Raw genomic sequence first — 26,602 nt, 5'->3', positions numbered from 1 at the left:
TCACTGTCAGAGGTGCCATTTTATAGATGAACTGTTCAACTGAGATTCCTCTGAGATTAAAGAGACATGTTTACAAGGAATGGGAAATAAATATTCAGGGTTGTGTGATTTTTTTTCCGTAAGGACAGACAAAGAATGGTGGGGTAGCTTTGTGGAATAAATGTGACAGCAAGAAAAGATAGTGGATTGGAAGATGTAGAATCCATATGGGTGGAGGTAAGAAATTATAATAATAATCTTTATTAATGTCACAAGTAGGCTTACATTAACACTGCAGTGAAGTTACTGTGAAAATTCCCCCGTCGCCACACTCCGGCGCTTGTTCAGGTACACTGAGGGAGAATTCAGAATGTCCAATTCACCTAACAAGCATGTCTTTCAGGACACCTGGAGGAAACCCATGCAGACACAGGGAGAATATGCAGACTCCGCACAGACAGTGACCGAAGCCAGGAATCGAACCTGGGAGCCTGGCGCTGTGAAGCAACAATGCTCACCACTGTGCTACTGTGCCGCCCTAACAAGGGGAAGTAGACACTGGTGGGAGTATTTACAGGTCTAATAGTAGCTAAACTGTAGAAAAAAATCAGGAAATAATGAGGCCATATGAAAATGGCAGTACATTAATCAAGGGTGACTTTAATCTTCATGTTGATTAGGTAAAATCAATTTGGCAGAGGTAACCATGAGGACAAATTCATAGATTGTATTCAGGACAGTTCCCTAGAACAACATATTGTGGATCCAACCAGGGATCTGGCTATTTTAGATCTGGTAATGTGTAATGAGGCAGGTTTAATAAACAATCTCAGAGTAAACAATCCTCAGAGGAACATCGACCATCACATGGTAGACTTTAGCATTAAGTTTGAGAGTGAGAAACGTGGGTCAGGAACAACTGTGCTAAACTTAATTGCCAATGAATGAGAGCAGAGTTGGCTGGAGAGGACTGGGAAAGGAGTTTAACCGAAAAGATTGCTGATCAGCAATGGTTGACATTTATGAAAATAGTTCCTGACTCACAACAAAGATACATCTCAGTGAGGAAGAAGGATTCGAGGAAGAGGATAAATCAACCATGGTTAACCAATGAAGTTAAGGATAGTATTAAACTTAAAGAAAAGACATGCAATGTGGCAAAGATTAATGGTAAGCCAAAGGACTGAGAAAGTTTTATAGGCCAACAAAAAGGTACCAAAAAATAAATAAAGTGGGAGAAGATAAACCAGGAGAGTTAACTAGCAAGTAATATAAAAGCAGGCAGTAAAAGGTTCTTTAAATATATAAAAAGGAAGAGAGAGGCCAAAGTGAACATAAGCTCCTTAGAGAATGAGACTCGGGAAATAATAATGGGGAACCAGGAAATGGCAGAGGAGTTAAATAAATATTTTGCATCAGTCTTCATTACATTCCAAAAACAAATAATCAAGGGCAAAAGGTTGCGGGGGGGAGGAAATAAATACAATAACAATCATTAGGGAAAAGGTACCAGGGGAACCAATGGGGCGATTGGCTGATAGGTCGCCGGGACCTGATGGCTGCATCCTCGGATATTAAAGGAAGTATCTGCAGAGATAGTGGAAGCACTGGTAGTAATCGTCCAAGAATTCTGAAATTCTGGAAAAGTCCCAGAGGATTGGAAAACTGCCCTTTTTCAAAAAGTGAGGGAGCCTAAAAACAGGCAACGACAGACCAGTTAGTTTAACATCTATCATTGGGAAAATGTTAGAGTCCATTATAAAGGATGTAATAGCAGGGCATTTAGAAATACACAATATAATCAAGCAGAGTTGGCATGGCTTCAGGAAGAGGAAATCATTCCTGAAAAATTTATTAGAACTGTTTGAGATGGTAATGAGCAGGAAGGATAAAGGGAACAAGTAGATGTGACATACTTGGATTTCCAAAAAGTGTTCAATAAGGTAGCGCACAAAAGGCTACTTAATAAGATAAGAGATCGTGGTTTTAGAGGTAGAATATTAGCATGGACAGAGGATTGGCTAACTGGTAGAAGACAGAGGGTTGGAATAAGAGGTGTTTTCAGGATGGCAACCTGTAACTAGTTGAGTGCCACAAGAATCACTGCTGGGGCCACAATTATTTACAATATATGTTAATGACTTTGACGAGGGAAGTGAATGTACTATTGCCAAATTTGTGGATGACACAAAAATAGGTGGGAAGGCAAGTGGTGAGGATGATAAAAATTCAACAGAGGGGTATAGACAGGTTAAGTGAGTGGGCAAAAATTTGGCAAATGGCATATAATGTAGTAAAATGTGAAGTTATGCACTTTGGTAGGAAGAATAAAGGAGCTGAATATTATTTAAATGGAGAAAGACGGCAGAAAACTGCAGCACAGAGGGATGTGGAGGTCCTTGTGCATAAATCATAAAAAGCTAGCATGAAAGTTCAGCAGGTGATAGGGAAGGCAAATGGAACGTTGGCCTTGATTTCAAAGGGAATGGAGTATAAAAATAGGGAATTCTTACTGAAACTATACAAGACACTCGTTTGACCTTTACTCTGTTTCCACTGTTGCTATTTCCTGGGCTGGATTCTCCGCAGCCCCGTGCCAAAATTGGGTTTGGTGCGGGGGCGGAGAATCAAAATTGCCAACCGAATCGGGCTGGCGCCGCTTTGGCGATTCTCCGGGCCCAAGACAATCGCTTGTCCACGAATTAAGTCGCGCGGCTGGGGGGCCATTGCCAGAGGCCCTCCCAACGATACTCTGCTCTCGACGGCGTGGAACTAATGTGGTATGGTCGGTCGGGACTCTAGCGTGGCGGCTGTGGACTCAATCCACGGTCGCCCTGGTGGTGGGCGGGGGATCGAGCACTGGGGAGGGGGCCTTATGGGTGGCCGGGGCCGCGATCGAGCCAGTCCGATGCAGCAGCCCGTGGCCGAGGGGGGGGGGCCTACATTGTCCGTGATGGTCTGTGGTCCAAGTCCACCATGGCGGTCGGCGCAGTGGAGGCCGCTGCCGTGCACTTGCGTGGATTCGGAACCGCAAGTGCTGGGGCCCGTATCCACAGCCAAAACCGCGTGAAGCTCCCCGGGTCCCTGATAGCCCCAGAAGGTAAGTGAATCGCCTTTTACTTTTTGCAGGAAACTGGGGAGTGCAACGGCAGCGCTTTTACATCAGCATGGGGACATAGCCCCATTTTGGGAGAATTCAGCCTATCTTTGGGCTCTTGACACATGCACTGAGTGCTTAAATGGACAAGCGTTCTGTTTAGCTTCACCCTGTTAAGTGCAAACGCTGAAAAAAGAACTATGAAGAAATGTTCCTCTGGTTGAAGTTTTCATGAGAAAGTACTTTAGAGAAGCAGGGATCTAAAATTGTTTTTGCATTGTTTAGTTTTAAACAAGTGCTTGATCACACTATGTTATGCAATAAACACTGACTTGCACAATTGCAAACTTATGCAAAGAACCTTCGAGATGGAACTTGCCAGCATATCTGTCTACTATGCTTGTCCTGTGAGTGCTTCATCTCATGATGTTCACAGTACGGAGATAGCACTGGGTTAAATATTGATTTTTCACTCAAAATTATGCACCTTAGACCACACATCCAATTTTACTTAAATGTTAAATGTTAGGTCTTCAATTTCCGGATATATTTCTCCAACACTTCTGCATTTGCAGATTTCTGTCTTTTAACTGTAACTTAGCGGTAGACCTTATCTCTGAGTTGGAGGCTTTTTTAAAGCTTTTTGCCTTTTAAAAAAATATGTTCATGGGGTGCAGGCATCACTGGCTGGGGCAGCATTTATTGTCCAATCCTGAGGGCAATTAGGAGTCATCCATATTGCTGTGGATCCTGAGTCAAATGTAGGCTAGACCAGGGGGCGAGATTCTCCATTTGAGTATGTTCTCCCAGCGGTGGTAAGTAGCAATTGATTCATGTTCCCTCTGGGAGAGCAGATCAGGAAGCGATTCACTATTCCCCCACTTCCCCGAAGTACAGGTGTGACCGAACCCCCCCCCCCCCCCCCCCCCCCCCTGCAGAGGCCCCCTAAGTAAAAGTATCCCGCTAGAAACCTCCTAGATAGAAGGATCCTTTGGTGACCTTCTAAATAAAGGGACCTCCCCAGAAACCCCCTAAATAAAGGGACCCTCACATAGATCACATAAATAAGGAGACTCTTGGATGGACTTTGGGGGCAGCTCCCTTAAGGAGTTATCCACTTGACTCACCGCGATGTCCTCAAACTCAGGGTCACACTGGGAAATACCAATAATAAATCCCGTCCACGTGCTTCCCGGCCCAGAGTACTGGAGAATCACGTGGACCCAACCCACAAAGTGGGTGCAAATTGGTCTCCCACTTACATCCTCGGCCTGGTGTGTGGGTGCGAACCTCGATCTCCCCACCAGCGGGAGGAAGGGAACTGAACCTGTTTTGTTCACAACGCCTGATTCTCCACCACATTGGAACTGCAATACTGGTGGGAAGCAGCCCAGAATCCAGCCCCAGGCAAGGATAACAGATTTCCTTCCCTAAAGGACAATGATAAGCCAGATGGCTTCATGGGCTTTCCAGATATTTGGGAATGTAATTTAAGCTGATGCTCCAGTGTCCACCTTCGGAGTTGCTGTCTTTAGAGTGGATGATGAACCAAGGTCTTGTCTTCACTCATAGCTGAGAGTAGAAGATCCGGCGAAATTTTTTTCAAGAGAGTTCTCCTGCTCCTGGTCAATATTTACCCCTTTGTCACCGTTAATAAAAATATACAAGCTGCATTGCTGATGTGGGAGTTTGCTATATGTGTCAAATGACTGCTGTATTTCCTGCATTGCAAAAGTGACAACACTTTGGTTGACCGTGAAGCACTTTGGGACATGCTGAGGTTGTAAAAGGTGGGACACAAGTGCAAATCTTTCTTAAAAAAGCTAAATATTGTGGATACGGGAAATCTGAAATGAAAGCAGAAAATGTTGGAAATACTCAACAGGGCTGGCAGTAATTGTGGAGAGAGAAACAGAGTTAATGATTCAAGTCTTGGGGAAGCATACAGTGGTTAGCACTGATGACTCATAGTGCCAGAGACCATGGGCAAATTCCAGCCTTGGTTGGCTGTCGGGAGTTTGCACTTTCTCCCAGTTTCTGTGTGGGTTTCTGCCGGGTGCTCCGGTTTCTTCCCACAGTCCAAAGATGTGCAGGTTAGGTGCATGAGCCATGTTAAATTGCCCTTCGTATCCAAAGATGTGCAGGTTAGGTGGGGTTACGGGGCTAGGGCAAGGGCCTGGGCCTAGGTAAGATGCTCATTTAGAGGGTTGGTGCAGATTGGATGGAGCGACTGGCATCAGCACCGTAGGAATTCTATGGTTCCATTCTAAGTGAGTGATACCATCACCCTGAAGCTTTAACTCTCTCTCCCTCTAGTGATGTGACCACACCTGCAGAATATTTCCAGAAGTTTCTGTTTGTAAGTCTCTCTTTCTTCTGAACAGGTTGAGGTGAATGCATTAACCGGTGTGTTAAAAGTAGATTAGAGAGAAAACGAAAACCAACTAGAAAAAACATAGCAGAAAAAGAATGTCAGTCCCTATTTTTAAACAAAAGATCATGGCTGGTTTCCCAGCTGTAGCTACTGTGTTATCAGATGCATCAGACTGAACCTTAAATAGGGAAGTGGAGCTGTACTGCTGACCAAAGTTTCCATTGGTCCAGTTCTGAAAAAAAACAGCAGTGCTGCATATATGCAGACTTTATTTATCAGGCTTTAAAAGCTACCGCATGCTCATTTTTAACAACTATTAAAAAATCAGCCCCTTTTCTCTCGATATATTTTCATGTGCTTTTGGGGTGTGAGTTTGTAGTAAGAAGAATGGAAATGGGATTCAACAGAAAGTCGAAGTTGCAATGTTTCTCTTCCGTTTTTTTAAAACATTCAACTTGATTTTAGTTTTATTTTCTTGTTCCTTTTTTAAAAACGGTTTTCAAAAATATGTCTGAAGAGCTAATGAAATGTCCATCCTGAAGAGCAGAATATTTTTGATTTTGGACAACCAGTGTCAGTCTCAAGGACTCTTTAGGTCTGGTACACTGGGTTTGATGCAGAGCGAAGATCCCCTTCGTCTGCCCCCATAATAATAGATTTGGTCAGGGTTCTGTATTAAAAGCCGTTGTCCAGACCCTTAACTATCCTTAAATGGTATGTGACACACAAGAAAAGGAGAACTTGTGGCACATTGGGTAGAATTCTTGCCCCTAAATCAGAATCTCTGGATTCAAGTACAGCCTCAGGACTCGATGACCAAGGCAAGTGCATTCATAGCGCACTCAAAGATGGTTCATCCTTCCAACACATGCCAATAGCAGGTGGTAAGAGCAGGAGCTGGTCAGCCATGTGATAGAAGGACAGCTGTGGATCCTCTACCATCACTATCCATAGCTCCAGACTGCAATATGCACAAAAACGTGCATGTTGCCACAACAACTCCGACTCCCTGAGTGATTTGTAACACGCCATCATCACACATGAAATAGTGATGGAAACAAGATATTGCTATTACTGTGCCACCATCTTCCTCATATATCCTATGTCACATTGGGATAGTGTGAGATTTGGGGGGGGAAACAAGGAGGCGATAGTGTTCCAATGACCTTCCGCTTTGAGATGGTGGAAGTCACAGGTTCTGGATTTTCTGTTGAAAGAAGTCTTGACGAGTTGCTGCAATGTATCCTGTAGATTGTACAGGGTGCACTGTGATGGATGTTTCAGGTGGTGGATGGAGTGTCAATCAAGTGGACTACATTGTCCTGGATGGTGTCAAATATCTTTAGCGTTGTAGTCACACCCATCCAATCAGATGAAGAGTATTGTATCACACTTCTGACTTGATGTGGAGATGCCAGCGTTGGACTGGGGTGAGCACAGTAAGACGTCTTACAACACCAGGTTCAAGTCCAATGGGTTTGTTTCAAATCACTAGTTTTCAGAGCACTGCTCCTTCCTCAGGGTCCTTCCTCACTTCTGACTTGTATATGGAATCACAGAATGGTTACAAGGACTTAATTCAGCCCATTGGATCTGTGCTGTCTCTCTTCAAGAGGAATTCACCTTTGCCCCACAGCCCTGTAATCCTACCTCTTTAAATATGTTTATGTGTGCTTGTGTGCTGATTAGAAATGAGAGAGATTGAAATGGTGGAAGTCACAGGTTTTGGATTTTCTGTTGAAAGAAGTCTTGACGAGCTGCTGCAATGTATCCTGTAAATGTGTGTGACCATGTTTAATGTGCATTCAGTGATGAATAAATGGGGTTCAGGGCATATTCCAATGTGGGATTATTATACTGCACCATGTTGTGTATATGCTAGAATCGTCCATGTTGGGGTTTGTTTCTTTTTTGTTTCTGACTCTTAGACTTTATCAGTGTTACATCAAGTGTCTCAGCATAGTTCTGAATCTATTTGTGAAAGATATGCAGCTCATGTGACATGAGATCAAAGATACTGTGAGGTGATATTACAAGGCCACATCAGCAATTGCTGCCTTCAGTGATGGGAGGGAGGGAACATCAGCAGGTTAAAGCTACAGTTATTGGAATGCAGACTTCATTAAAGCTATGCTTCCCTCTTCTTTCTCTCCCCCAAACAACACCAACCAACCCTTCCGCCCTGTAATCAACCCTCCCCCAAACCGACACCACAGTTTCCTTTCTCCAAGGCTATAGATCAATGGATGCATTTTTTCATTTTTCATTTCAACAAAATTGCCATCAAATTAACTTTATTCACTTAGGAAGCTTAATGGAAATTCAAAATATATTGGGTGTGATTCAATGGTCATGTTGTGCTGGAAGGGCAGCTGACCATGGCGCAGTATGGCCGAGAAAAGCAGGGGGACACCACTCCCGGGACTACCCGGCTCGCAACGCCTCCCGAGATCTAATGCGACCTCGCAAGGTGTTATGATATAAATGCCTTCCATTATCGGTGGGATCACTTTTTTGGCAAATCTGCATATTAGAGTGAGACAGCTAGTCTCGCGTTAATGTGCAGATTCCCGAGAGGCATTGGGATTCATCCCCTTTGCCTTGGAAACCTTGGGTGAGTGTCATTTGGTACTGGTCTCCACAAACAGGGCACTTGTGGGGGTCTCCCAAGGGATTGGTGACCCCTGGCTGCATGCCCTTTGGGCATTGTGGCACCCTGGCAGTGGAAGCCTGGCACAATGGCAGTGTCACCTCAGTGCCAGCCTTGCATTGCCAAGGCGCCAGGCTGGCATTTTTTTGCACGCTTGCGATTGAGCCTGGGGTATCCTGTGTGGTGTTGGGCGGTACGGGGTGGCTGAGACTCTCCCCTTGTGCAATCGAACTGCGGGTGTTAGGGGTCACCTCGGAGGCCTCGGGACACCATTAGAACTGCTGTCCCAGCCTCCCGCTAAACTGGAGAGGTCTGGCGAGCGGAGTTCCCCGGTATACAAAACGGGTCTATGTGCGGCCTTGGTCATGCGTTCCCTGCTGAGGCCCCTTATACAACTCAAGTCGCGTTGTATAGCCATGTGTTTCTCGGAACTGAGTGCCGGGAAACATGTGCCTAAACATGCTCGCTATGGGACTTTGGTCCCAATTAGTTGAAACGCGCCCATTGTTAGTTTCTATGCATTGCCTACTAAATGCTATACCGTTCACTGATCCCTACTCCAAGAAGGTTAAGAAGCATGTTTAAAATTATGCAAAGGTATGAAAAGGTAAATAGCAAAATCTTACAGTTCAGTTACTCAGTATCAAGGAAGCATCAGATTTACTGCTGGAAGAGGAGCTTTGGGGTGACTTTTGAGCTATTATTGTAAATAATATGTTACCAGGAGAAATTATAAAATTGAATCAATTACAACATTGAGATGAGATTAACATTTAAATGCACAAGGAGATAGGGCTGTAGAATTTTACATTCATAATAATGCAAATCATATCACAATATAATAAGAATAATCTTTATTAGTGTCACAGGTAGGCTTACATTAACACTGCAATTAAGTTACTGTTAAAATCCTCTAGCCGCCACACTCCGGCGCCTGTTCGGGTACACAGAGGGAGAATTCAGAATATCTAATTCGCCTAACAAGCAGTTGTGGGAGGAAACGCAGACATGGGGAGAACGTGTAGACTCCACACAGGCAGTGACCCAAGCCGGGTGCTAACCATTGTGCTACCGTTCCGCCTGCACTCAAATGAAAAGTAACAAAATACTATGCGTAAATAAAATTAACACAGCAAATTCAGATAGCTTCTCTGCACTATATTTACCAGAATTAATTCAGCCGTTTGACAATGCACCCCTAGTCCTGCTATCACCATTGACAATCTTAACACTTTTAAATGAAATTCCATTAACAGTTTGAACACCGGATCTGGTGAGGGCTCTGGGTGTGATTTTCACCCTCCTATCATCTCAGTTTATTTTCTCTCAAAGTGCATATCTATCTGTCTCTTGAGCCAGTATATACTGGCTGCTTCAACAGTTTTATTCAACAACTTTCTGTCTTAGATAGCAAGATTTGTGGAAGAAGGTTAATAATTATTGACTTTAATTGAGGGAGGGGGGGAATTGTGTGATATGTTCAGTAAAATAACCATTATACTGTTGTGCCTCATGTGTTTATAAGGTATATAATGGTAAATATGGAAATAAAATGTTACCTTCCTTTAAGCCACTAAGTAAAGTAAAGTCGCCATTGTCCCAAATGACTGTGGGCTGCTTCTCCCTTGAGAGGGAGAGCTGACTGGTGGTGATTTAACCTGAGGATGACCACACTTCAGGAGAGGGGCAAGGTTAAGAAGGGAGGCCTTCATGAAATACCTCAGCCAGTACAGGAATTGAACCCAGGCTGCTGGCCCTGCTTTGCATCACGAACCAGTTGTCTAGCTAATTGAGCTAAACCAGCCCCAAATATCTGCTTTACATACAATGAGAGATGGATGGAAACAACATTTTAACCAACTTTAATTTCAAGTTGGGTTTACAAAGTTTCTTCTGCCGAGTGTTGCGGAATTCGGTATGGGACAATTGGGCGTGGCCATTTTGGCGTGGCCGTTTGGACGCAGCCGTTTGGGCGCCATGGGACAATTGGACGCAGCCAATTTGGCGCGGCCACTTGGGCGCAGACGACAGAATTTTTTTTAGTTTTGTGGCTAGTAAATTGTTGCAAGTAAATCGTTGCAAGATTCAGTATCATTCGAAGGAAGGACTTAAAAGCAAGCTTAAAACTGTAAATTAAAAGATGAGCTTTAAAAAGTTTTTAAACTAACTTTATTGTAAATTAAAAACCTTAAATTAGTTCATTTAGTTAAAAACCTTAAATTAGTTCATTTAGTTTAATTCATTTGGTAATTATGAGCAAGGCTCCTCAAGTACTCGATAGCATCCATGTTTTCAAATTTAAGAACAGTTTCATGTATTCTTTTATCTGCATCTATATACTTTTTTTAGTTTCAATCGACGGTGGGCTGCCTCCGCATTATTGTTTGTGCGGTCTTCCCCGTTTAATGTTCTCTGATAAAGGTTCCAAATCTCAGGGCGAAATAAAGGTGTTCGTCTACCATTTCCTCGTCTGTTCAGACGACCAACATATGTATCTTCAAACCAGTTGAGTAAATCTTGAAGTTCTTGCGGCAGTTGGGTCGCTAAAGCATCCAGATATTCATTGATTTTGTTCAAAGGTACAAAGGCAATGGCAATAATCATTTTAGCTTTTAACGCGAAATCTGGATCAGTGTTAGACAAACTACGGAACCCCATACTAGCTAGATGTTTTTGCATATTTTGAGCTAAATGAAAAAAACATCCTTTTATTTGAACATCAGGGAATATGTCTTTCATAGCACTGTGTGCAGCTTGTTCATAATCACAGACGATTGAACTGGGTTTCAAGTTGGGTTCGATTTCTTTCAATAATGCGAACATTCTCGCATATGTGGTGCGTTGCTTGTTGGGCAAAAGAGCATAAACCGTAGGAGTAACTCCTCCGTGTTTTTTTACCATAATTACATAAATCTGAGAAAAGAGGCTGGGAGCAGTACTGAATGTTCCATCTGCAAACCACATATCAGATGTCAATAAGTGCTGTAGCCAGCTCTGTCTTCCGAAGATTAATATCCGGTCGTGACCTGGTCCGCTATCACAAAGTAAAAACATTTCTTCCACTCCTGGTTGAGGGACATATATCCTGTAGCATTCTGGCACAATCAATTGTTGTAAATCACTTGGATTGGTGTTCAATACATAATTACGCTTTCTGCTTATCATTCTCCTCAAAGCAGATATATTAGGAATGGCTGGTAGACTAGCTTGGGATATGTCTGTCAAACGTTCATTAACAACTACAGTCGGTGCCTCAAGGGTTTCCTGTGCTCTCTTTTTTTATTTTAGTTTTCACGAGTGCAACCTCTACTTGTGCAGCAGAAGCATCATGCGAATGGCTGTTCAGCTGCCTCACCACGTTTGCAGCTTTAGTATGGAGCCGTGCTTTGCACCGGTTTTTTTGCTCACAACGCCAAAATTTCACTTCGCTGTCACCTTTGCTTGTTTTGTCAAAGACGTAAAGGAATCCGTTATGAACAAATTTTTCTTTACCACGTTCCGTTGATACTTCCTCAGCCATCATATGGGTATGCGAATTGGTTTAGTTAAAAAATATATAAAAAGATGGTGATAGAACGAAACACTTGTGACAGCGGACCCGCACCAGCAGCCAACTCAACTGAGGCTAATTTACAAATAAAGAAATGTTATTATGAAAAAAAGTCAGTTCACATTATCTCCCAATGTTAATGCGTCCTTTAAAAAAATCCAGCATCATTGGCAAAAATGAATCTATCTTTCGTTGGTGCATACCCTATCTATGTAGCACATCTTGTTGAAATATGTTCAGTAGCTTTTGAAAGACATTGTGTTGGATTCTCTGCTCTAGGGATTCTCTGTTGCGCTGGCAGCCCAGGTGTTTCCTGATGGCGTGGGGTTGCCTACAATAGGAGAATCCCGGGGGAGCGCCGCACCAGACATCTGGTGTGGCAGGACGGAGAATCACGGCCATTGTTTGCAGACAGAGTATCGAGGGTGAAAATGTTTCATCCTTTAGTGGTGGAGGTATCAAGTGAAGAGAGTGCTCAATAAAACACATACCTCCAGCATGCTATGATAATAATTATGAAGCGCTTCCTTGAGACTTTTCCCTGCCTGGTTGGTGTTCTGTAAATATGAAGCTAAAAAGTATTTTGTTTTATTATGACTTTCCATCTCACTGGGGAGGCTTCATCCAACAACCCGCTCTGAAAAGTCTGTTCACATTCTGACAGCTGAAGCAATTCTCTAATTTTTGAAAATTTAAATAAGTCTTAAAAATAAATTAAATTCCACCTATCTTCTATTGCTAATTCTTTAAAAAATTTGAGGATACAGATTTGCATCTTTACTAAAAGCAAATCAGTTATTCCTTGGGCTGTTCCCAATCTGTGTGCCAAGTTTCCTTGAAATCTACCTGTTACTTTTTGAGCTATATTGTTTGCAGACTAACAGGCAAAAACATTGTTTCCGCCCACCTTCAATGGCGGATGTAAGAAATACTGCGTTCTCGAGAGCGTAGAAGAGCAATGAGCAGACAGCAGTAACTTCCTCTAAGTAGATGGAAATAAAGAACTTCACTATCAGATCTTGTAATGAGGTGAATTATAGAATAATAATATAAAAGGAAGTCATTTGACAAATTGTGCCAGTGTTGGCTCATTGGATGTTGTACAATTAAGCCCTACACATCAGCTTATTCCCAATTACAATTAGCCCATTAAAAGTTCCGATGGAATTTGCTCCTGCCGTTCTTTCAGGTGGTTTATTCCAGATATAAAAGGCCTCCATGTGAACAAATGTTCCCTGATTTCTCCTCTACTACTTTTGCCAATTATCTTAATTATACGATCTCTAATTACTGACCCATTTGCCAGAAAAAAAGCAGCTTCTTCCTACGTCAAACCTCCCAGAATTTTGAATTCCTCTATCAGGTGTCCCCTTAACCTTCTCTCCCTCAGGTGAACAATACCAGCTTCTTCAATTGCCTCTCATCACTGAAGTCTCACATCCCTGGTGTTATCCACATAAATCTCCTCTGTTCCCCCTTCAAAGCCCTGACCTCATTCCCAGTGTATGGTACTCGTAATTGTACATTACACTCTAGCTGCCGCCTAACCAGTAATTATAAAGATTCAGCATGACATTTTTGTTTCTGTATTCAATGTCCCTACTTTACAACACCAGCGATCTTTTACACTTTCACTTTTCCCTGCCAACTTCAAAAGGTTTTTGAATCAGATTTTTGCTTTTGCGCCCCTTCAAAATAGTGCTACTTAGATTCCCACATTGTTCCTCCCAAAATGTATCATTTCATAAATATCCACATTGTACCTGCCGTGAGGCATCCTGTTTCACCAGTCTGTCTATATCTTTCTGAAGCCTATTATTAACCTGTTCATTATTTACTACATTAACAAATTCTATTTGTCTTAATCAATTAATCAGATGTGGATTTCGCTGGCTGGGCCAGCATTTATTGCACATCTGTAATTGCCTTCAAACTGAGTGGCTGTGGGTCTGAAATCGCGTATAGGTCAGACCAGGTAAGGATGGCAGATTTCCTCCTGTAAAGGACATTAGTGAACTAGATAGGTTTTTACGCCAATTGACAATGGTTCCATGGTCATCATTAGACTTTAATTCCAGGTTTTTATTGACTTCAAATTTCACCAGCTGCCCTGGTGGGATTTGAATCCAGGTCACCAGAGCATTGCCCTGAGTCTCTGGATTATTCGACCAGTGGCAATACCACTATGCCACTGTCTCCGTTGCATATTCTAACTACAGACGTCTAAATTGTACTCTACCAAAATCCAGCTCATTTATAAATAACAGGAAAAGCAGTTTGGGCCAGGGTGGGGCTTGCCCATGGGAGGGGGTGAGGGCAGTTCCCAAGGGCCTCAGAAAGGTTGGGGTTGAAGGGAGGGCCTGAAGGGGGGGAGGGAGACGATTGGGGCTGCCAATCAAAATGGCACCCCGGTCTGCGAACAACCATTGCTGCTGGCGAGATGGGTTAGTCAGCAGGAAATCCCTCTGGGTGTGGCCACAGAAGGGAGAAACTGCCGCAGGCCACAAAAAATGGCACTATGCACTTGAATAGTGGGGTGAATCACCCCACCAAATGCTCCCCTAAGTGGACTCTATCCTCTGAATTGTGCCCAAAATCAGTGGTGTAGATATGAGGGGATAAATGGACTGACACCCCACTGTAGCATCTAATAATGCTGATTTTGGAATTCCATCAGCTGGGTGTCCCTTCGTTGAAACCCTTGAGCGGGCATAAAGGAAGACTTGCATTTCTTCCATGTTGGTGAGTGAAAAGCTACATTACAGATGAAAGGAACGGAAATGTTTCTGTGGTCATTCAATAGTTTGATAATTTAACAGTGTCGCACCAAGTGATAACTCACATGAAACAGAATTCTGCCTACACTCTGACCGGGCAATGTACTTCTTGTTTTGACAAGGCACACTGCTGATTGTGTTGCAGCTTCTGTACTGCAAACAGCTGGAGATAATCCAGTGCCAAGAAAATGATCTGATTCAACTCAGCTGCATTCATAAACAATGTTTCAAATCTTCTATATTTAGGGAATTAACGTTTGTGAATTGTATATTTTCTCCCCTTTTCGTGTCACGTGTCAGCATCATGTGCTGACTGTCAGATACAAAAGAATCATTCACTTCAGTCATCGAGCACCTCTTAGATTCAGTGTAAAGCTCTGTGCGATCTTTGTCTTAATCCCAGGCTCAGAAGAACATATATGCTGCATCTTGAGCAAATTAGTGCCCCACTCTAACCATGTTAATGCTTCGCTTATTGTTCCTGTAACATACTCTTATTTGTCCTCCTTATTCTTTCCATTCTGTATTTGCTGATTTTTTTTTTACATGTGTATTTAAGGATGATTTTGGCAGACCGCTAACAAAATTCCTCTGCGTGTTGGAGGATTTGCCATGGAAGAGCAATGGAACTCATTGCTCCACGTCTTGGCAGCATCGCCTGCCCATAGGGTATCCAAGGCAAATGCAATAATGTAATAGTCTACAAGGCTTTTCCCATCAAGGGTTGGCCTTGGTACTTATGATGGATATGCTTTATAATGGATTCCTATTTCACTATGCCTATGCATATCTGGGAATATATTGAACAGTCAATGCCACATTCAATGGAAGTTCACAAAGTGGAGGTGGCTGGCAGAGAGCCAGAAGATTGAATTTCCCTCACAGGGTAGTGGCCACTGGGCCTGCACCAGCCATCAGTAGTGTTTTAGCGACTCTTATCTCTGTCAGATGGTCATGGGTTGAAGAAGATTATCACATAATTTAACACATTACTGTGCTTCCTGATCTTCCTGTGTATGGTATGCTGCATTGCGTACATTACAGCAGTGATTATACTTCAAAAGTACTTAATTGGCTGTATTTAGGATGCTGTGAAACCATGCAAGGTGCTGTATGGAGTGCAGGTTCTTGCCTCTTTCTTTCTTTTCATCAGTTGTAGCAACTTGTCCCACCTAACTCCACCAAAGGGCACTGTGGCCAATTAGAAATTGCATTCCAGCTGAGAGCAGCACAGGCCGCCACCTACCTGTGTGACTCACTAATATACCACATGATGCATTTGCCTACTGAATAACGGTAGAGGCGGAACGCTGTTCATATTATCAAAAACATATACTAAAGCTTAAATAAAAGCAAATTACTGCGGATGCTGGAATCTGAAACTAAAGGGAAAATGCTGGAAAATCTCAGCAAGTCTGGCAGCATCTGTAGGGAGAGAAAAGAGCGAACGTTTCTAGTCCAATGACTCTTTGAGCTTTGACAAAGAGTCATCGGACTCGAAACGTTAGCTCTTTTCTCTCCCTAGAGATGCTGCCAGACTTGCTGAGATTTTCCACCATTGTCCCTTTCGTACTAAAGCTTAAATGTCGATGTCTGGTGAGAATTGTGGTGGAGTGGTGCCGAGACAGGCGGCACACCATGTGGCCCCCTACATCTAGGGCCAAGGGAACTTTTATCCTGTACCTCATCTGCGTGTTTTAGTCAACTGTCAACCTAAACCTATTCAACATGCAAGAATTAGATTTCAAGTGGCACGAGGCCATTGCCAGGAGCCCAGATAACTGCATTGGTGAAGAGTAGGAAGAAATTTACAGCACTGAAGGGGGTTTGGGGTGTCGCTAAGAGAAGCCCATGGCTTTGGATCCCAGTTGCCAATCAATTGGTCTGGCAGGAAACCGCAGTGGTCTTTCGCACTGAAACCTGGAGTTAAAATTGCAGTTGGGCTCCAGGTTCTGGCCCGTATATTCACAGAAGGATCCCTCCCTTGCCCAAAAGGAATGGAAAGGGCTGTCATTGCCCTGAATTTAAGTGTGAATCTGAGCACTTTGCAACTAGGCAGACAGGGTTGAAATCAGACCTTATGAGTTTGTTGCCATGGTATGCAAATTCTGCTGATGTCGACAACAGAGAATGTCAGTGCTTTTCTTGGGGATGCAAATTAAGCTTGAATAGAAATGGAAAATCTGTGGTATATTTGGGTATGGGGAGCCAAACACAAACGCACTTCTCAAAGAGACGAATGTGCTATGTTTATATCTCTTGAACACTTTGCTCTGTGATAATTCTGCCTTGCTGCTCTCTTTCCACCGAGGTCCCCTGTGTAATGCTGGTAAGGTTATGTTCCGTAAAGCTCCCTTGAGGGATGTCATGCTCTATCTACATGACACTCTTGGGCAACACTGCGTTGGAGCTTCTCAACATCCTTGTGTAATTCTTTCCTTCCTCCCCATTTGACAGTGCTTTGTTCCATCTGTAATTACTTTAATTGGCAATTCAGCTGGACTATATTTAGTATTACGTCGCTAGCAGGGCTTCGATTTGTAGGTCTCTAAAAGCACCCAGTATTTAAATTAACCTAGTTCCTCCCACCATCAAATTCTGATATTGCTAGTATGATTCACTGCTTAAAAAAGGCATTGATGATGGTGGTCCTCATTTCAAAAGGCTCCTTGACACCAATAGCTCATCTTTAAAGGCAGTCTTGATGGTAATAATCCATTAAGTAAAAATGCTGTGAAGCAAGACTTCCATTGTGAAAGATACATTAATATTGTTATTTCCCCTTTAAAAAGAAGCTGCACGGCAAACATTTTCTCAAGGATTTCAGCGGTTTAAGAAGGCAACCCACCACCACCTTCTGAAGGGCAACTAGGGATGGGCAATAAATGCTGGCCTAACCAGCGATGTCCACATCCCGTCAATTATTTTTTTTAAAAGATTGGAAGATTTAAAGAGGTAGTCCCTGTATTCTTGACAGAGTCCCTCTGCTGTAGTGGTCCCTGATGGATAAGGTTATCTTCTTGAGAAAGATCCAAATGCAATTTTCTGGGATGATGAGGGTAGTGTGAATGATGTTCTGCACACGGACTTTTGAAAGAGGTTTGATAAAGCACTGCGCAATAGAGTTACTGGAAATATTGAAACCCGGATGTTTAGAAGGGCAGTAGCAGCTTGAATACAAAATTGACTCAGACAGAAAGCAGAGAATACCAATTCCCAGGAGAGGATTGCCAATTTAAATATTTTAATGAGGCTGGCAGCCTTTGATTTGACTGACTTTTGTTTCGACCGACTTTTCAGGTTTTATACTGGCCTCTGTGGTAATTCTGCTTTATAGCTCCCAAGCTTCAGGAAACTAGGCAGCTGAAGGGAGGCAAGGACAATTTTGAAAAGAAGGTCCTTTCGCAGCAAGAGCTGGAGCAGTGCTTTCCACGTGTGTCAACCCTAGGCAGCCCAGAATCGGAACCCCATCCCATTCAAAGACTCCGAATCAGACTCCATGCCATGGGACTGGGCCCCACATGGAGTAAGGGATCAGGCACCCCTTGGATCAGATTCCCACCTCTCTTGGAGTTGTCAATTGGACCTGTTTCCTCCTCTGGCCTGCTCTGGAGTCTTCCCTACCCAGCTGGAATGCACATCAGTCAGTCAGACTGAATTGCAGTGGGGAGTCTGCAATGGCAAATGCACGGGGCGATTCTCCGAGCCCGGCGTCGGGCCGGAGAATCGTTGTAACCGCACCACGATGCCCCGATGCTGGCGCGCGATTCTCTGAGGTGCGGAGAATCGGCATCATTTGCGGTGGCGCGTTTGGCACTGCACCGGCCGCGGGCTGCTCGAATCGGCAGAGCCGCCGATTCTCCGGCCTGGATGGGCCGAGCGGCCACGCGGATACAAAAGGGTCCCACCGGCGTCGTTCACCCCTGGTCGCTGCCGGCGGGAACTCTGCGCGAACGGTCGGGGGGGGGGGGCGGCCTGTGGGGGGAGGAGGGGGGCTCCTTCACCGGGTGGGGCCTTCAATGGGGTCTAGCCCACAATCGGGGCCCACTGATCGGCGGGCCGGCCTCTTTCCCCCCCCCCCCCCAACTGGGCCTACTTTCTGGTGCGCCCGGCCCCTGAACACTGACGCCATCTTGAGTCGCGGCTGGCACGCTAAAGATGTCCCCCGCGCATACGCATGTTGGCGCGGCCCAACTGCGCATGTATGGGTTGGGGCGGCGCCCATTTGGCAATGGGAAAGGAGGCTGGAGCGGCGTGAACCATTCCAGTGCCGTGCTGACCCCCTGTCGGGGCCAGAATCTGTTGGCGCGAACACTTGGGCTCTATATTGGTGAATCGCACCTGCAGTGTACTTAAAACTCAGCAACATCCTGGGAAATCTTACCAAGTCCCAATGGAAACACTCTCCCTTCCCGCACATTGCTTATGCAACCCACCCCTATTAATACCCAGTCTCTAGAGTACAAAAGCAAGGATGTTGGGCAAAAGATTTCCAAATTACCTTGGCTACCAGCTAGAACATTGTTTTGACTCTCTGGATGACTCTTTGTCAAAGTCATCCAGACTCGAAATATTAGCTCCCTTTTCTCTCCACCGATGCTGGCAGACCTGGCGAGATTGTCCAGTATTTTCTGTTTTTGTTTTAAATTCCAGCATCAGCAGTAATTTGCATTTAGCTAGAACGTTATGTTCAGTTCTTGGAATCACAGTTTAAGAAGGAGAAGGTGCAGGGAAGCAAGTTTTCTAAACTGAAACTCGGAGCTGGGGGTAGCATGGTAGCATGGTGGTTAGCATAAATGCTTCACAGCTCCAGGGTCCCAGGTTCGATTCCCGGCTGGGTCACTGTCTGTGTGGAGTCTGCACGTCCTCCCCGTGTGTGCGTGGGTTTCCTCCGGGTGCTCCGGTTTCCTCCCACAGTCCAAAGATGTGCGGGTTAGGTGGATTGGCCATGCTAAATTGCCCGTAGTGTCCTAATAGTAAGGTTAAGGGGGGGAGTTGTTGGGTTACGGGTATAGGGTGGATGCGTGGGTTTGGGTACGGTGATCATTGTTCGGCACAACATCGAGGGCCGAAGGGCCTGTTCTGTGCTGTACTGTTCTATGTTCTATGTCTTAGATAATAATCTTTCTTATTGTCACAAGTAGGCTTACATTAACACTGCAATGAAGTTACTGTGAAAAGTCCCTAATTGTCATACGCCGGTGCCTGTTCGGGTACACAGAGGGAGAATTCAGAATGTCCAAATTACCTAACAGCATGCCTTTTGTGACTTGTGGGAGGAAACCGGAATGGGGAGAACGTGCAGACTCCTCGTAGACAGTGAACCAAGCCGGGAATCGAACCTGGGACGCTGGTGCTGTAAAGCAACAGTGCTCACCACTGTGCTACCGTGAGAAGAGAAGCATAAAGGGCAATTTAGCAGAGCCATTCGAAATCATAAAGCATTTTCATAGATTAATTAAGGAGAAACTGTTTCTATTGGCAGAAGTGTCAATAACCTGAGGATACAGATTGAAGGTATTTGGCAGAAGAACCAGGGGTGAGATGAGGAGGAATTTTTTCACGTTGCGAATTGGTGTTGTCTAGGATGCGCTGTCTGAAGATCACAAAGCAGATTCATCAGTAATTTTCTAAAGGGAATCAGATAAGTACATTAAATGGACTTTTTTTCTCAGTCCTGGGTAAGGAACAGAAGAATGGGGCTAATACTTTGAGAGTTGTCACATGCATGATGGCCCAGATGATCTCCTTCTGTGGCTTCTGATTCTACAGAAACACTTTAAGTCTAAGATAGTGAGACTTCCTTCTTAAAATGGGACTGAACAAACAGTGTTCTTTAAAAGGGAACTCCTGATGATGGGATTTTGTTTTTGACTGCAGTGTTGTTGAGTCAACACTGTTCGGTCTCTGGTAGTCTATTAATTTTCCTGTCATTTCCAAAAACAATGTAAAAGTCACCATCCTTGATGCTGGGCTACACTTTCCATCCTGTGTCACACCAAAGGCAGAATCTACTTGCACAGGTCAGCCAGGTATTCCAGTTGCTAACCTTCCCCAGCAGAACGGAGGGTGTAGTGACAAAATACGCAGTTACATGCTGATTGCTGCTAATGCTCAGCTAACGTTTAAAATGTTTTTTTTCTTTATTCTCTCATGTGGTGCGAGCATTGTTGGCAGGTTCAGAATTTGTTATCCATTCCATTGCCCTTGAACTGAGTGGTTTTTCAGCCATCTCGGAGAGAAGGCCACATTGCCGCTGATCTGGGCTCCTATGTAGGCCAGACCAGGTAAGGGTGGCAGATTTCCTTCACTCAAGGACATTTTACAAGAGTCGATGATACTTCTCATCATCACCATTATTGAGGCTCGCATAATATTCCAGATTTATTAATTGATTTAAAATTCCATCTGCTGCATGGTGGGTTTTGAGAGTATGAGCCTGGGCATCCCGATTGCTAGTCCAGTGACAGTCCCAATATGCCACCATCTAATTCAGGAGGTTGTGGGTTCAAGCTCCCCTTCCCCCACTTCCAAGACTTAAGAGCATAATCCAGGCTGGCACTTTAGTGCAGTACTGAGGGATTGTTCAATAACACTGGGTTCGACATTTTATTGTGGTTCCATCATCTACCTATCCAGGTAGTTCACGTGTCACAATTTCCATTGCACTCTTTGAAGAAGAGCAGAAGGTGGATGTTATATGTGTGGACTTTCAAAAGGTATTCAACAGCTTTGTTCAGAAAACTGAAGCAATGGGTTAAGGGGAAAATGAAAGTATGGATGCAGAATTGGCCCAGTGACAGGAAACTGAGGATAGTGATAGATGGATATCTTTCAGGCTGTGAGAGGGCTTGCAGTATTGTTTTCCAAGCATCAGTTTCGGATCATCAGTTTCGATAAGCATTCTAGACTCGGGTGCCGGGAGGAGCGTATTGAAGTTTGTAGACGATGCAAAACTTGACAATGCAGTAGATAGATGAGGAGAGTTACAGGTCTCCGGATAACAGCCTAGACAGGTTGTTAAATTGGACAGCAACATGACAGATGGAGTTCGATGTGATGAAGTGTGAAGGACTTTTGGAGGACTAAAATGGGACTATGAAGGGTATAATTTTGAAAAGTGTACATGAACAGGAGGACCTTGACGTCCAAATAGACAAACTGTTAACGGTACAAGGCAAAGGCGATTTAAAAAAAACATGTTACTTGGATTTATAAATAGAAGCAAGGAATATTTTTTCTTTAATCTTTCATGGGATGTGAGCATTGCTGGCCCATCCCTAATTGCCCTTGAACTGAATGGGCTGCCACACCAAAAATCAACCCCATTTCTGTGGATCTGGAACCGCATGTAGGCCAGGCTAGCTCAGGACAGCAGAATTCCTTCACCACAGGCGATTAGTGAGCCAGATGGGCTTTTATGGCAATCGATAATGGTTTGCCAATCACCATTACTGAGACTAATTTTTCAATTCCAGTTTATTCATTGAATTTAAATTCCACCAACGGCCGTGAAGGAATTTGAACTCCTGTCCCCAAATTATTAGCCCAGGTCTCTAGATTACTAATTCAGTGATGTTCTAACTACGCCACCATCTCCCCAGAAAGCATGGAGATAATTTTAGAACTTTGTAGATCTCTAGTTAGACCTCAGCAGAAATACTGTGAACAATCCTGGGCTCTACACTCCTGGCTTTAGAAACGGTCATGAGGAAGCTTACCAAGATATTAGTAGGGGATGAGGGAACTTCAGGTATCGAGGCGAGGTTGGAAAAGTTATGATTGTGCTCCTTAGACTAGAGGTTAAGGTGTGACCTGTAGAGGTTTTCAAGATGCACAGGGTTTTTGATAGAGATATAAGGAAAATTATCGCCTCTGACGGGGAGGTCAGTAACCATAGTTTTGAAATCATTGGCAAAAGATCTGGAGGGAAGATGAGGTGATTTTCTTTTCACTCAGGGAATCATCATGATCTGGAGCTCTGCCTGTAATGGTGGTGGACATGTGTGTTGAGGATGAGGAACTTAAAGTGTGGATGGAAGTCTAAGCATGATGCCTTTTCAAAGAGCCAGTACAAATACAAAGGCCTGAATGTCCTTTCTATGCGCCGTAAGCTTCTCCGATTCTCCCAATGTCTCAGTCAAATCACTCCCCAACAGACAGTGAGTGTATGGTTCATTCATGTCATTACTCTTTGCGGGATCTTGAATTTGTACCTGGTGCATTTGATTACAATCACTGCAGTCTCGGGATATATATGGTACTGGAGTAGTAATGGAGAGGCTTGGTCTAATAATTCAGAGAACATAAGTTAGAAGTGTCAGGAGAAACTTGGAGAGCAACATTTAATGAATTATTGAGCGGCTTCTTCTTGTGAGGAACTGTCTGTGATTTACAATACTCACGATCCTGAACTGAGAATATATTACCATTCTTTCATCATCTCTAGATCAAAATCCTGGAGCTCCCTACTTAATCGCAGTGTGGGAGCGCCTTTACCTACAGCAGTTTAAGCAGAAAACCCACCACCATCACATTTAATAATCATAATAATCTTTATTACTGTCACAAGTAGGCTTACATTAACACTGCAATGAAGTTACTGTGAAAAGCCCCTACTTGCCACATTCCGACGCCTGTTCGGATACACAGAGGGAAAATTCAGAATGTCCAAATTGCCTTAGAGCATGCCTTTTGGGACTTGTGGGAGGAAACCGGAGCACCCGGATGAAACCCGCGCAGACACTGGCAGAATGTGCAGACTCCGCACGGACACGGGGTGAACGTGCAGACTCCGCACAGACAGTGACCCAAGTGGCAATCGAACCTGGGACCCTGGTGCTGTAGAGCAATAGTGCTAACCACTGTGCCACCCATTTGTTACAAATACTGCGGAGTGATTTCCACCCATGTAAATACACTTACTTATCTGCCTTGCACAAAAAATTGTTTTTTAAATTTAAAATAATTAACAATTGACAAGCCTTGTTACAAAAGCACTACCTGCCAGCCTGTAAACCAGCATAATGAGGAGGTTATAACAACAGAAATAGGATAATGTAAAACAATTGAGCCCCAGCCTTGCCATCCACTTCACCAAGTGTTGTCTCCTCCTGGGAATATTCTGTAACAGTTTTCCTACAACTCCAAAGGTAACCAAACAAAAACATTTAGATACACATTTGTATGGCCTAGAGGGCTGGCAGCTTGCACGTACTCGTCTGAGCTCAGTTGAGCGAGATAATACCCCGAGGTAATACTGGCACCACTGGACCCCAGCAGGAGTCGGTGCCTTCAGGAGACGAGGAGAGAATCAACAACAACAACTTGCATTTACAAACCATCTTTAATGTAGCAGAACATCCCAAGGTAGCTCACAAAAGAGTTATCAATGAAAGCATTTGTGGCCCCAAGCCACAGAAGGGAGATATCAAGGTTGGTGGCCAAAAGACTGGTCAAAGAGAGGTTTAGAGGAGCATCTTAAAGTAGGACAGAAGGGTAGAGAGTAGAAATTTTAGAGAAGGAATTCCGGAATTTAGGACCAAGGCTGTTGAATGATTAAAATCAAGGATGTGTAAGAGGCTAGAATTAGAGGAGCACAGATACGTTGGAGGGTTATTGGGCTGGAGGAGGTAACAGAAACAGGGAAGCCATAGAACGATTTGAAAACAGATCAAGTTTGAAGGCTGTACAGCACAACCCTACTTGTCTGTATTTGACAATAGAAATAAAGCTCCCTGTCAGCAAATTACCAAAAAAAAAGGAGAAATATCTACCTTTGGAACAACACGCCTTCCTTATGACATTATAGGTGAATTGCAATCCGTTCGAGGGGCAATCATCATGCTAGGAGGTGCAGCCAAACCTCCCAAAGTAAAGTGGAGCGGCAGATGTGATCCTTGTTGTTCTCGTGAGCTGTTTGCGCTGAGCGGAATTTGGGGCGGCAGCCAGTGTGAACTGCCGATCAACAGCGCTTGTTTTTTTTGAAATTGTGATGTCAGAATGAGTTTTGGTTGCTCTGTTTTCCACATGCTTCCTGTTACAGATGGCAGCAACACTTGGTGCGGTTTCTGCTTTTCCTTCATTTTTTTTCGGTTTGAGGTCTATTTGAGTTTGGTTACCCCGCTAAAAATATCCACGTAAGCTTGTAACTTCTTTTAAGTGTCTTGCTGCCTGCATGCATGTCAGGATTTCTTAATGCCTCTGTGCGTAATTGTGCGTGTGTGTGTGTCAATGCCTCTAGGTAGCTTTGTCTTAACGGTCGGGTCTGTGTGTGACAAAAATGAAGCAGTTTTGTTATGATTAATTATATATTGGGTTGTTTATTTATTTATTTCTTAAAACTCATTTTACAGGATGTGGGAGTCACTGGTTCGACCAGCATCTTTTTTTGCCCATCCCTAGTTGCCCTTGAGAAGGTGGTGGTGAGCTGCCGCCTTGAACCGCTGCAGTCCTGAGGTGTAGGTACACCCAGGGTGCTGTTAGGGAGAGAGTTCCAGGATTTCTGGTTACTGTATGTACCATGCTAACCCAGTTTCCAAGTTAAGAGAGAATATATGTTATGCTCTAATATGCCAAAAGCATTGATAAACATCTCCACACTACATTTCTACACTTCTACCAGCACTAATGGTGATACTGCTTTTGTTTAATATTTTGTTCTTGGCATGTGGACGTCACTGGCACGGAAAAAGTGAAGTTGTGTGGGGTTCAGGGTGTACCAGCTAGATGGATAAAAGAACTGGCTGGGCAACAGGAGACAGAGAGTAGTGGTGGAAGGGAGTGTCTCAAAATGGAGAAAGGTGACTAGTGGTGTTCCACAGGGATCCGTGCTCGGACCACTATTGTTTGTGATAAATATAAATGATCTGGACAAAGGTATAGGTGGTCTGATTAGCAAGTTTGCAGATGATACCAAGATTGGTGGAGTTGCAGATAGCGAGGAGGACTGTCAGAGAATACAGCAAAATATAGATAGATTGGAGAGTTGGGCAGAGAAATGGCAGATGGAGTTTAATCCAGACAAATGCGAGGTGATGCATTTTGGAAGATCTAATTCAAGAGCGGACTATATGTCAATGGAAGAGTCCCGGGGAAAATTGATGTACAGAGAGATCTGGGAGTTCAGATCCATTGTACCCTGAAGGTGGCAACGCAGGTCGATAGAGTGGTGAAGAAGGCATACAGCATGTGTGCCTTCATCGGACGGGGTATTGAGTACAAGAGTCGGCAGGTCATGTTACAGTTGTATAGGACTTTGGTTAGGCAACATTTGGAATACTGTGTGCAGTTCTGGTCGCCACATTACCAGAAGGATGTGGATGCTTTAGAGAGGGTGCAGAGGAGGTTCACCAGGATGTTGCCTGATATGGAGGGTGCTAGCTATGAAGAAAGGTTGAGTAGATGAGGATTGTTTTCGTTGGAAAGACGGAGGTTGAGGGGGGACCTCATTGAGGTCTACAAAATTATGAGAGGTATTGACAGGGTGGATAGCAACAAGCTTTTTCCAAGAGTGGGGGTGTTAATTACAAGGGGTCACGATTTCAAGGTGAGAAGGGGAAAGTTTAAGGGTGATGTGCGTGGAAAGATTTTTGCGCAGAGGGTGGTGGGTGCCTGGAATGCTTTGCCAGCGGAGGTGGTAGAGGCGGACACGATAGCATCATTTAAGATGCATCTAGACAGATATATGAACGGGCGGGGAACAGAGGGATGTAGATCTTTGGAAAATAGGTGGCAGGTTTAGATAAAGGATCTGGATCAGCACAGACTGGGAGGGCCGAAGGGCCTGTTCCTGTGCTGTAATGTTCTTTGTTCTTTGTCTTTGTTCTTTGTTCTACCAGCACTAATGGTGATACCGCTTTTATTTATTGTTTTGTTCTTGGAATGTGGACGTCACTGGCAATGCCAACATTTATTTCCCATCCCTAATTTGACAACACCCTACAGCATATTGACTGCAGTGGTTTGAGAAGGCAGCTGGTGCAGGTACCTCAACAGTTCCATTAGAGCGTGCCAGAATTTTGAACCAATGACAGTGATGGAACAGCGATATTGTTCCACAACGGGATGGTGCTGAAGGAGGCTTGGCGGGCTGTTGCAGCGCATCGGCGGCCATTTAACTATCAGCAATGCATTCATTGGCTAAGGCGAGACCTCCACCCTATCTGGCGAGGAA

At 44.1% G+C, this 26,602-nt stretch overlaps 2 protein-coding genes across 2 annotated transcripts in view; one reads left to right on the top strand and one right to left on the bottom strand.

The window, feature by feature from the left end:
- The window catches only part of LOC119972312 (src-like-adapter), a 53,056-nt gene extending 28,655 nt beyond the window's left edge, over window positions 1-24,401 (bottom strand). The window contains 1 exon segment of the mRNA XM_038808816.1: window positions 24,204-24,401. The gene's annotated coding sequence lies outside the window, so the exon portion shown is untranslated.
- tg (thyroglobulin) overlaps window positions 1-26,602 on the top strand; it is a 475,922-nt gene that overhangs the window by 233,945 nt on the left and 215,375 nt on the right. The gene's annotated exons all lie outside the window — the stretch shown is intronic.

Source organism: Scyliorhinus canicula, chromosome 10, assembly GCF_902713615.1.
Source record: "Scyliorhinus canicula chromosome 10, sScyCan1.1, whole genome shotgun sequence".
Taxonomy (NCBI): Eukaryota; Metazoa; Chordata; class Chondrichthyes; order Carcharhiniformes; family Scyliorhinidae; genus Scyliorhinus; species Scyliorhinus canicula.
This window is presented reverse-complemented; position numbering and strand designations above follow the sequence as displayed.